This window comes from Anoplophora glabripennis, unplaced genomic scaffold (genome assembly GCF_000390285.2).
Source record: "Anoplophora glabripennis isolate ALB-LARVAE unplaced genomic scaffold, Agla_2.0 scaffold189, whole genome shotgun sequence".
Taxonomy (NCBI): Eukaryota; Metazoa; Arthropoda; class Insecta; order Coleoptera; family Cerambycidae; genus Anoplophora; species Anoplophora glabripennis.
Window position 1 is genome coordinate 769,292 of NW_019416355.1, and position 10,931 is coordinate 780,222.

Genomic DNA, 10,931 nt, shown 5'->3' on the forward strand with positions numbered 1-10,931 from the left:
GGGCTTTTTTCTGGGCACCTAAGGTTTCTGATAATATTTTTTATAGTGTTCGTTGATGGGATCGTCCTCCAAATTAAATTTGCCGATATTCCTGAAGAACTTTTGCACATTATTGTTATTATTTGAATAATACAGTTTAATTATGTTTTATTTTTCGTCATCAGAATAACCCATTTGAATTTTTTTAACTTTTTAAATTAAAATGGATTATTCTAATAATGGATAAATCCCATGTATTTTTAATTTTATTTTAATTTATTTCGTTTCTGTCATTTTTGTCTGATTGTGTGCGAGAGAGATAGAGTGACTGAGTCCTCATTGAAGGCTCTTCTCTCTCTGTCTGTCTCTCTCTCTGCTGGAGTTTCTAGGGTTTCCCCAGCATCTTCAGGACACCTAGGGAGGAAGCCTTTCTAGCCTTCATCATCGAGCTATGACGTCACATTGCATTCGAAAAAAAACCGGTTTTGCTCGTAACTCGGAACTGGCTGGAAATATAAACAAATCTCCCCTTGGTTCTGAGTAGAGCACTCGGTGGGTGAGGCAGAGTGGGGCGTCAATATATGAAAGAAAAAAAAAAACAGTTTGCTTGTACCTCGGAAATACTCGAAATATCAAAAAATCTCCCATGGTTCTGATTGGTGATCAAGTGAAAAACGTCTGAAGTCCACATGTTTAAAAAATAAAATAAAAAAGTGTTTCTAACTCGGAAACGGTGCATTGAATCGAAAAAACAATTTCAAAAATCTCCCGACACCCCTGGTCCTGACTGTCACTTCCGCGTTGAATGCAAAATAAATTTCTGAAACAAGTGGTGTGGTGAGGTGATACAGTAAAAAATGTCTTATAACTCGGAAACGGTGCGTTGAATCGAAAAAATAATTGAAAAAATCTAGCCCACACCCCTGGTTCTGATTGTCTGTTCTGCGTTGAACGCAAAAGATCCGAAGTCCATATGTCGAACATAAATTTTGGAAACAAGAAGTATGCGACGTTACATAGCAAAAAGGCCGTATAACTCGGAAACGGTGCGTTGAATCGAAAAATTAATTAAACAAATCTCCCCCACACTCCTGGTTCTGATTGTCCCTTCTGCGTTGAATGCAAAAGGTCCGAAGCCCGTATGTGGAAACAAATTTCGGAAACAAGAGGTGTGTGAGGTGATAACAGTAAAAAAGGTCTTATAACTCAGCAACGGTGCGTTGAATCGAAAAATTAGTCAAAAATTGCAACAGCAGTAACGAACGCATTATCTTATCTCTGTAAGGGATCATTGATTGATGATTTGTTGTTTTTTTTTTAAATAAATTCCGTATTCAACTACTCCTTAAGGTTCCAGCCATTTTACATTGTGTTAATTTTATTGAACACCTTGTGTCACAAATATGAGCACTACCAATGGCGTCCATGATATGCAACACCTGTGTCAGTAACTATTTTACCTAACTAAAGAAATCAACAATAAGAGAGCAGTACCCATCTAAGGATACACAACCTGTATAATGTAATATATTTTTTTAAACATAGAGGTTTTTATCGTACCAAACTGGAAGTCGACGCACAAATCTAAAAACATTAATTTCATGTTTTTGAATTCTCCCATTCCAAGGTGATAAATAAATAATTAATTAGGTAAATTCATAGTTTTAATTCTAACTTGATTTATTTTATTCAGCGTTTATCACAAATGTGATTTCCAAACAAAAGATCCATATCTCTTTAATTACATAATTGAATGCATCAAATTTATTTGGCAATTATTATTTGGCAACAAAGACACTGCTAGAACTGCCGCCTATTACCAAGTAGAAAAGTTACCACGCTAAATTTTATAGCTGGATGCCGGCTAAGAAAACCCTACATCCATTTTAGGCTGCCAATTTCCATCATTTAACACGCAGTCTGTGGCGATAAGCTATATTGTCTGTGATCAAACTCAGAGATATAGCCTGTTTAGAAATGAAATAGAGTATTAAAAGCTCATTATGTATGCAAATCGTAAATAAATTTAGTACTGGTGCTTATATTCAATATTTTTATATTATGTATTTTCCGTATAGATGAGGTCTACTTTTAACAAAACTTTGTGCGATCGGACTGTACTAAATTGTAGCAGGTAGCTAAAATTTAATCCCCGACAATCCGTCTTTGTCTATGCCGCTTCAATTTCTCGGTCCATTTCTCTTATAAGTAAACAATATAAAAACAGCATTTCAAAACATGAGGCTACTTTAAGCATCATAACCGGGTTAAGAGGGTTTTTAGTAATTCAAATAAAATTATTCAATATTATTATCAAAATATTTATTTAAATTTAATGAATAGACTTTTATTCCACACAAAAATATATGTATTTTGAAAATTCAAATTATGGTGAGTAAATGTAGTGTTGTATAAATGTACAATAAAGAAAATAAAAAAGTAGGTATATTAAAATTCATCCTCTGAATATTCTGATGAATTATCTTCGTCTCCTAGATTGATAACGATAGGTTCCACAGTAACGTCAATTAAATTATCGAGTTCCCACATTTTCTCCTCTTCTTTTTGTACATGATGTATACATCTTTGCCAGTTATCTGCAGTTACTCGTTCCAAGGAATTTTTTAACAAAATTTTCACGTCACTTAATTTAAACGTCGTATTATTTCGCGCTACATCTCCTTTTACCTGCGCCCAGACTAATTCGATTGGGTTAAGTTCACAGTGATAAGGTGGTAACCGTAGTACCGTTATTTGGCGATTTGTTGCCATTTCATCGATAACATATTTTTTCTGATCTTTATTAAGATTGACAAGTGTCAAAAGTTCCTTTTTCACCATATTTGTTTCAAAAGAAATGTTTTTTCCGGATAACCATTGAATTATATCGGCTTTCCTCCAAGCAGTCGTAGGCGTCCGCTCGGTCTGCCGTGAATGGTAACTGGCATTATCCATGACAATTACAGACCCCGGAGGAATAAGATCCAACATCTGTGTAAAATACTCTTCGAAAACATCTGCGTTCATGTCTTCGTGATAGTCACCTGTATTTTTAGATTCAAATAAAAGTAAACCGCCATCTACAAAACCACTGGCACTACCTATATGTGTCACTATTAATCTTCGCCCTTTACCTGAAGGTGCCTTGAACCCTGTTGAAAGTCCATCCAAAAATGCTTGTCGAAAACTTTTTACATTTTTATCTTGCCATACTTTTGTTACAGTATATCCCTCGTTGACCCAAGTTTCGTCTAGATAATAAATATTCCTCCCTTCGTCACGGAATTTTCTAATTGATCTTAAGTAGGATCTTCGCCAACAAATAATTTCATCTTTATCGATAAGAACTGACTTCCTGTTCTGCTTTTCCCAGCAAAAATTCAACTCTCGTAAGACGGCCCATAATTTGCTTCTACTGATTTTTGGCAAATCGTTGTCCTCTGAAAGTTCACTTAAAATTTTGTTTAGCGTTGGTATTTCTTTTTTAAAATAAAATGAGTGTACTTTTCTGCGAATGACATTTTTGAAGAAATCATCTATAACGACTTTTGACCTCCCTGTAGATGATTTTGGGGGATTTACAGTATCTTGTTCATTTTTTGTTTCCTTTAAAAGTCTGTAGATAGTCGATTTTCCAATCCCTGTCATTTTTGTTAGCATTAGTGTTACCCGATAATTACCTGAAACGAAATATTACCACGCCCATGGCCGGTTCTTATCTCGGGGTTTTATTACTCTCTTTCATTTCCAAACAGAGTATAGTTGATACGTTATTTTCTCCAATACATATTTTCACAGAAATATAATCTATTTACAGTTTATTAACGGAGACGTACTTAAGAACGTACCTGTACTTTGAATCTTCAGCAAAGAAGACGAAATAAACAATAATCGACGCAGACTTCCTTCGTCGCCCTTCAGACCTAATAAACTTTTCAAAAGAATACCTGTAAATCTTTTGTGAAGGAACTCCCAAAGTTTACTTAAAATTAACAGTTGTAATATACTCTTGACGTGAAGGAATCAATATTTCATTAAACTCTCTTAATTCAGAAATCGTTTAACTGCAAAGCTTCCAACACCGTCGCTCAACTCAACTTATCCATTAAATGACATTTGCCCTCTTGGCAGAAAGTAATAATGTTGCCCAATAAATATTCGCTCTCATTTATCTAGATTTCTCCGAAGTCGGAAATATGATACCTTGGAGGCAATTTCAGTGAAAATGTAATCAATGTCGATAAGATGGAGCGTTTTTTTCCAATAGCCGACTCTCAAAGACCCCCTGACAAGAGACTTTTAATTTCCTTGGTAATGTACGTACTGATATTATTAACTTATTTATATAGAGAACGCAGCAATAAAGGTCATAGGTGTCACTTTGTATGGAATTTTTAACGATAACACAGGCACACAAAATAAAAATCCAAACCCAACAGACTCATATGTCATTTCTGAAGGATTTCGTTGCGCTGAATGCGATTCTGTGGTCAAAATTCATGACTTGTCCGTGGATTTTGGAGAAAAGTAAAATTTTTGGTTGAAAACTCCCAACTGATTTTTTCCTAAATTTTGTCCAAATATATAATTTTTGTAGTATTTTGAGGCGCTGAACACGATGCCATTAGTAAAATTTACCCATAACCTCTGTTAAGGTTACCTGAAGAGTTTTCCTGCAGTCCAACCCTGCCTGGGTAATTTCCTATTTTATTTCTACAATCAATGATATTTAATGTAAATTAAATTAGTATAAGTAGTATAGTATAATGACATAATAAGGTAAAATTTACCCATGTCTTCGATATTTATATACAAAAAATAAGTCTAGAGCGTCTTGGAATTTGGTTAGAATGAATAGAAATATGTTTACTATTAAAAATCTTCCAGGCCAGATACAAGTACAAGGCGAAATAATTGACGACAGAAAACAAATGACCGACAATTTCAATGAATTTTTTACAAATTCGATTCAATCTTTGGTTTCCAAAACAACTATAAGTAAAAAAATCGATATATCCTGTAACCCAAATTCATTTTTCTTATCCGATATATCAATTAATGAAGCATATATATAATCAAGCAAATTTCAGAGAAAAGATCATCTGGAATAGACGACGTTCCGTGTTCATTACTAATAGAAGTTTCAAATCTCCTGCTAACCCCTCTCACTTATTTGTTAAATATTTCATTTGAAAATGGTTATTTCCCTTATCAATTAAAGTGTGCAATGATTGTGCCACTTCATAAAAAAGATGACATTAGTAAAATAGAAAATTATCGACTCGTTGCATTGATTTCAGCATTTTCAAAAATTTATGAGAAAGCTTACCTACAGAGATTAAGCTCTTTTATTTTTAAATATAATCTTATATCTGAAAATCAATATGGGTTTGTTAAAAGTCGCTCGACCCAGGATGCACTAATGTCATTTTGTAGCAATATTATTGAGTCAATTAATGAAAACCAAAAACCATCGGCATATTTTATGATCTATCGAGAGCCTTTGATGTCATTGACCATAATCACTCAATAAACTTGAGAAATATGGTATTCGTGGCCCACCGCTATTGTGGATATCATCGTATCTACGCGATAGAAACCAAATTGTAAGGATAAAAGATGGGAGTGATGTTTATTTATCAAAAAAAAATACAAGGGAGTGTATTAGCCCCAACTCTATTTATATTATTTATAAATGACCCCTAAGAGTTGGGGTCACTTGTTTTAGTTCGTTATTTGCAGACGACACATCTTGTTTAATTAGCTCAAATGGAACAATGGTGTTGTCAAAATGGCCTAGTGCTGAATTTGATAAAAACAAGTTTTATAAAATTTTCATCTATAGGTACACGAGACGACTATAGCTTATTAAGTCTTCAACGGGAAGTTTATTGCAAAATGATGTTAAGTTTTTGAGAGTGCACCTTGATAATAACCTTTCATTTTCATATAAATGGAATTTTGAAAAAAATTGGCTACAAAAAATTATGTTATTTGGAGTATAAAAAAAGCCTTAGTTTAGAAATTTTGAAACTGTACTATTACGGTTGCATTGAATCTATACTAAATTATGGAGTTATCTGTTGGGGGTGCAGTAGTAGTCTATAATAAAGTTTTATAATGCAAAAAAGAATCAGAAATATGTTCAATTTAAAACGTAATAGTTCCTGTAGATCTTATTTTAAACAAAATGGAATTTTACCTGTTTATTCTTTGTATATCTTAAATTGCGTTATTTATATAAAAACAAATTTAGAAAAATTCCCGAAGAGAGATGATCTGAATCCATACGAATTAAGAAATTCAAACATACTATTATACATACCGTACTGCAGAACTACCCAAGTCTCCAAATCGTCTGCAAAAATGTCACTCAAATTATATAATCATCTGCCTCATGATATCCAAGATATTTCAAATATTATACGTTTTAAATTCGAAGTAAAGAAATTACTAAAGTATTATTCTTTTTACAATGTAGAGGAATACCTCACTAGCGATCTCTTGGACTGGCGTTAGGGACCATTTTAAATTTGTTTTACATGTATTGTCGGTTTTTAACACTATTTCTTATGTATTCTATACTATATACTATTATTTATTTATTTTTACTAACAGTTGTATTTAATTACTTGATTTTATGTATTGTCTGTATTTACATTTACGCTAGACAATTTCTCATATTTACAGTAGGTAAATCTATAGAAAATAAAGATTATTATTATTATATTTCTCAGAAAATCCATTATTTGAAGAAAACTGATCCAAATATGGGTCAAAACTGATTTTTTTCCGAAATATTGTCCAAATACATCATTTTCGTAGTATTTTCCGGAGCTGAACACGTAAACCAGGAAATATAGGGGTATGCATGCATAATTCTTCGGTCAGGCTGATTTTTTGTGAGCAGATAGTAAAAATAGTGTAGAATAATATGTACCTCATCCGCACACTGAAAAAGGCAGGCGACATTGTTTAAAAGTTAATCAAACATGCCGTTTTTAGTAGAAATTTGTGTTTTTGGACTGTAACTATTTGTCTGACGGTTCTACAGAGAAATACTTTTTTGTTCGGCTTTAAAAGATCTCCAAAACGACGTTTTGAGCGTCAATAAATATCAATCCGATCAAAAGTTACTTGCAAAAAAACGCCAATTACGCCATTTTAAATAAACAATAATAAATCGCGATGTTATCACAGAGGCTTTTTCGGATAACACTCAATCATTCTTCAATGCCGACAAATAATTTATGCGAAAGCCGGAATCCATAAGTGGATTATTTCTCGAGTTATAGTCTTATAAACAAATTAACTAATTAACGATCTGTACAAATCTGAGCGGTACCTGAAGTCGCGCCAATTTTTTTAGATAGATTTAACAGAAAGCTATCGAGTTACATTGTTTTTTCTCAAAAATATACATTTTTATAGCGAAGGGAAATTATTTAAAAATATTCCTTAGTTGCAAAATTAAATATGTCCTTAATTTATAATTTTTTAGTATTTTATTACATGTATTAAAAGGGCATAAAAAAAACTTCATTTGAAAAAAGATTCGTCACGATTCTTTAATAAACAGCGGAGTTATGGGCTTTCAAAGTTGACGGTCTGTTGTTGAATAAATAAAGTGCGTTTGCATGTCTCACAAATCACCTGTCCTTCAGCAGTTATCTTCCCAATTTTTTTATGAATAATGTTGCAATAAATTACTCACTTAATACTTAATGCGCATTGGAACGTGATACATTCATTTTTTGTGGTTGTTGGCTACATAAATCAATTCCCCTTGTTGGGCAGTGTTGAGTTATGGGGAAGAAAATAATAAAATGTAAACTGAGTAAATAATATTTAATGAGACTTTTATATAGCTTTTATAGCGTTACACTTAAGTAGACTGCATACAGACTATTAATAAATAGAACAAAGATACTTTGGTTTTTATATGTATAATCATTTCTGCTGATCAGCGTATTTAGCCACAGCGTCGGCTTCGCTGGAGTAAGTTTTAACTTAGGACTATAAACACCATTAACACGTGCTAAGTATACAGAGTGTTCGACTTATTTTATTTTGCGTTTATCCAATAGGCAGTATCAAATTAAAAAATATATATATTACTGATTCTTTTATAGATCCCGAGAAAAGTAAGACTAAAGTTGCGCTATCGATTTTGAACACGCGCGACAACTTTTTTCGAGAGTGAAAAACACGAACGATAATTTTGCAACTAAGGAAATTTTTTAAATAATTTTCCTTCACTTTAAACAATGGAACTCGATAGCTTTTTGTTAAATCTATCAATAAAAAATTGGCGCAACTTCGGGTACCGCTCAGATTTGTACAAATCGTTAATTAGTTAATTTGTTTAATGCCATAACTCGCGAAATAATCCACTTATGGATTCCGGCTTTCGCATAAATTATTTGTCTGCAGTCTGATGATTGAGTGATCTCCGAAGAAGCCTCTGTGATAATATCGCGATTTATTATTGTTTATTTAAAATGACATAATTGGCGGTTTTTTGCAAGTAACTTTTGACCGGATTGATATTTTGTGACGCTCGAGACGTCGTTTTGTAGATCTTTTAAAGATGAACAAAATAGTATTTTACCGTTTCTCTGTAGAACCGTAAAAAAAGTTACAGTCGAAAAACGCGAATTTTTTATGTTTAATCAACTCTTAAACAATGTCGCCCACCTTATTCAGCGTGCGGATACGGTATTCTACACTATTTGTACTATCTGCTCACAAAAAATCAGCCTAACCGAAGAATTATGCATGAAATGGTCATTTTCGTGTTAGATTTCCTGGTCTAACGATGCCATTAGTAAAATAAGTAAAACCATACAAAAAGTTTGTTTATTCCGTTTTTTATGTCTAACTTTCCTGGACTAATTGTATCAATATCAAAGATGAAGAATTAAACCGACGTTCAAAAGCTCCAAGAGAAAGTTTTGTGAAAATATTAATTTAATATGAGGCACACACAGCGTTTTAGGGAGCAGCCATTCCACATAGTTTTTTGGGGATCAACGTGTACAAATTTATTTTTTAATACGCCTTTAAAACTCCGGAATTAATAATAGGAATAAATAACCACGTCTTAATATGCCAGTAATTAACTTCTAGGTAGCGTGACGATTGTAAAGTAAAATAAATATATTTTTGGACATACAATATGTAGATAGCAACAATTTACCTTCGGATCGGAACAGAACAAAGAATCGAGTATTGCAGCAAAGTTGTTTGTTTCGTGTCGCCTTATTACGTAAATAAATTTCCAAGGTAGATGGTACAGCGACTTCGCACGCAAGTTTATTGCTTTAGTTCTTTAAATTTAGATGGAAATATCAAGATAGTAATTCTTACTTTTTTTTATTTTAAACCGTGGTATCGAAAACGTCTTACAAATTGAATTTATGTTTTTATTAAAATTTATTTGGACTTAGTCCATAATTTTTTTCCTTCATTGTAATTTAGCTGCTGATAAAATATTTGAATAACATGAATATGCACCTACAGGGTGTTTCTTAGGTAATTTAAAAGGGCCGATTATCTAGGTTATTTATGCCCTAATATTCTACACGAACCACAAATGTTTTGACTGGAAATGACCTATCCAAGTTTGAACTGAAATTACCTGCAATGTCAATTAATTCCATGACAACTGAAATAATTCTCACTAATTCTGAAGCGACTTCATTCCTTTTTGTTCAAATTTTATTTATAGGAATTTCTGCGACCACCTTTAACTTCATTGCCCAAAAAATATAGGAGAACGGTATTAGGTATCTTTTTGGAGACGACACCGACTTGACATGTTTTTTTTTTGCTAATACATACCAAAATTTCATTACGGTACAGTATTTTTGCTTTAGCAAACACAGTTTTTAAAAGCGATATTTGGAAGACCTTGTAGGTATAAATCATTTTGAATTGTTTTAGATATGAGTTTGTAACAATAACGGTCTCTGTTCAAAGCTACAAAAAAAAATTAGTCAATATCAATTAATATTTAAAGTTTTAGGCACAATGTTGTATTTTTGTAATGTTTACTTTATCTCCCTTGTAATAAGTTCTATTTAAGGTTTCTACTTTCAATAGGCATGTCAATGCACAATGTACAGGATATTACAGGCAATATAATTTAAGTTAAATAATATCAAAAAAATTCTTGAACTTCATATCAAAGACTTGGAACTTCTTTGGAACTTAATCCTTTATAAACAAAGCAACTAGTTTAGTTTAGATTAGTTTAGTTTAATTTAGTGTTTATTGACCATGTTAAATTGCATACAATATTTATGGCAAGTCATATACAAAAACAAAAAATATATAGATATACACGAAAAAAAATAAATTAATAAAAAATATATCACAATAAATATTACAAGCAATAGAACACAAAACGAGAGAAAAGAGATTATATAAACATTTTAGTCTAAGAAGGAGCGATAAGAGCATTACCATAATGTATGCATATCAGAAAATTTTAAAAACTCATTAACTGAGTAGAAACAATGCGTAACAAGAAATGATTTTATTTTCTGTTTAAAATCACGAGTATTCAAGGACTTTAAACTAGTTGGCACAATATTATATAAATGGATATCTAAGGAATTTTTCTTTGATTTAGTCAGTCTATAACGTGGAATCATAAAATTGTCCGCAGATCTCGTCCCATAACTATGACATTGAGAGTGTGTAACATAGAGATGTTTCTGAGAATGAATTTCAAGGAGAGTGGCATATATGTAAAGACATGGTGACGGTAGAATTTTAAGTTTTTTAAAAAGCGGTCGACAGTGTTCAGTATAGCTAGAATTAGTCATTAACCGTACATCTTTCTTTTGCAACTTAAATATTTTATCGGACGTTGTGCTGTTTCCCCAAAGGATTATAGCATAAGTCAAATGAGAGTGAAAAAGTGAATAATAACACATCATCAAACA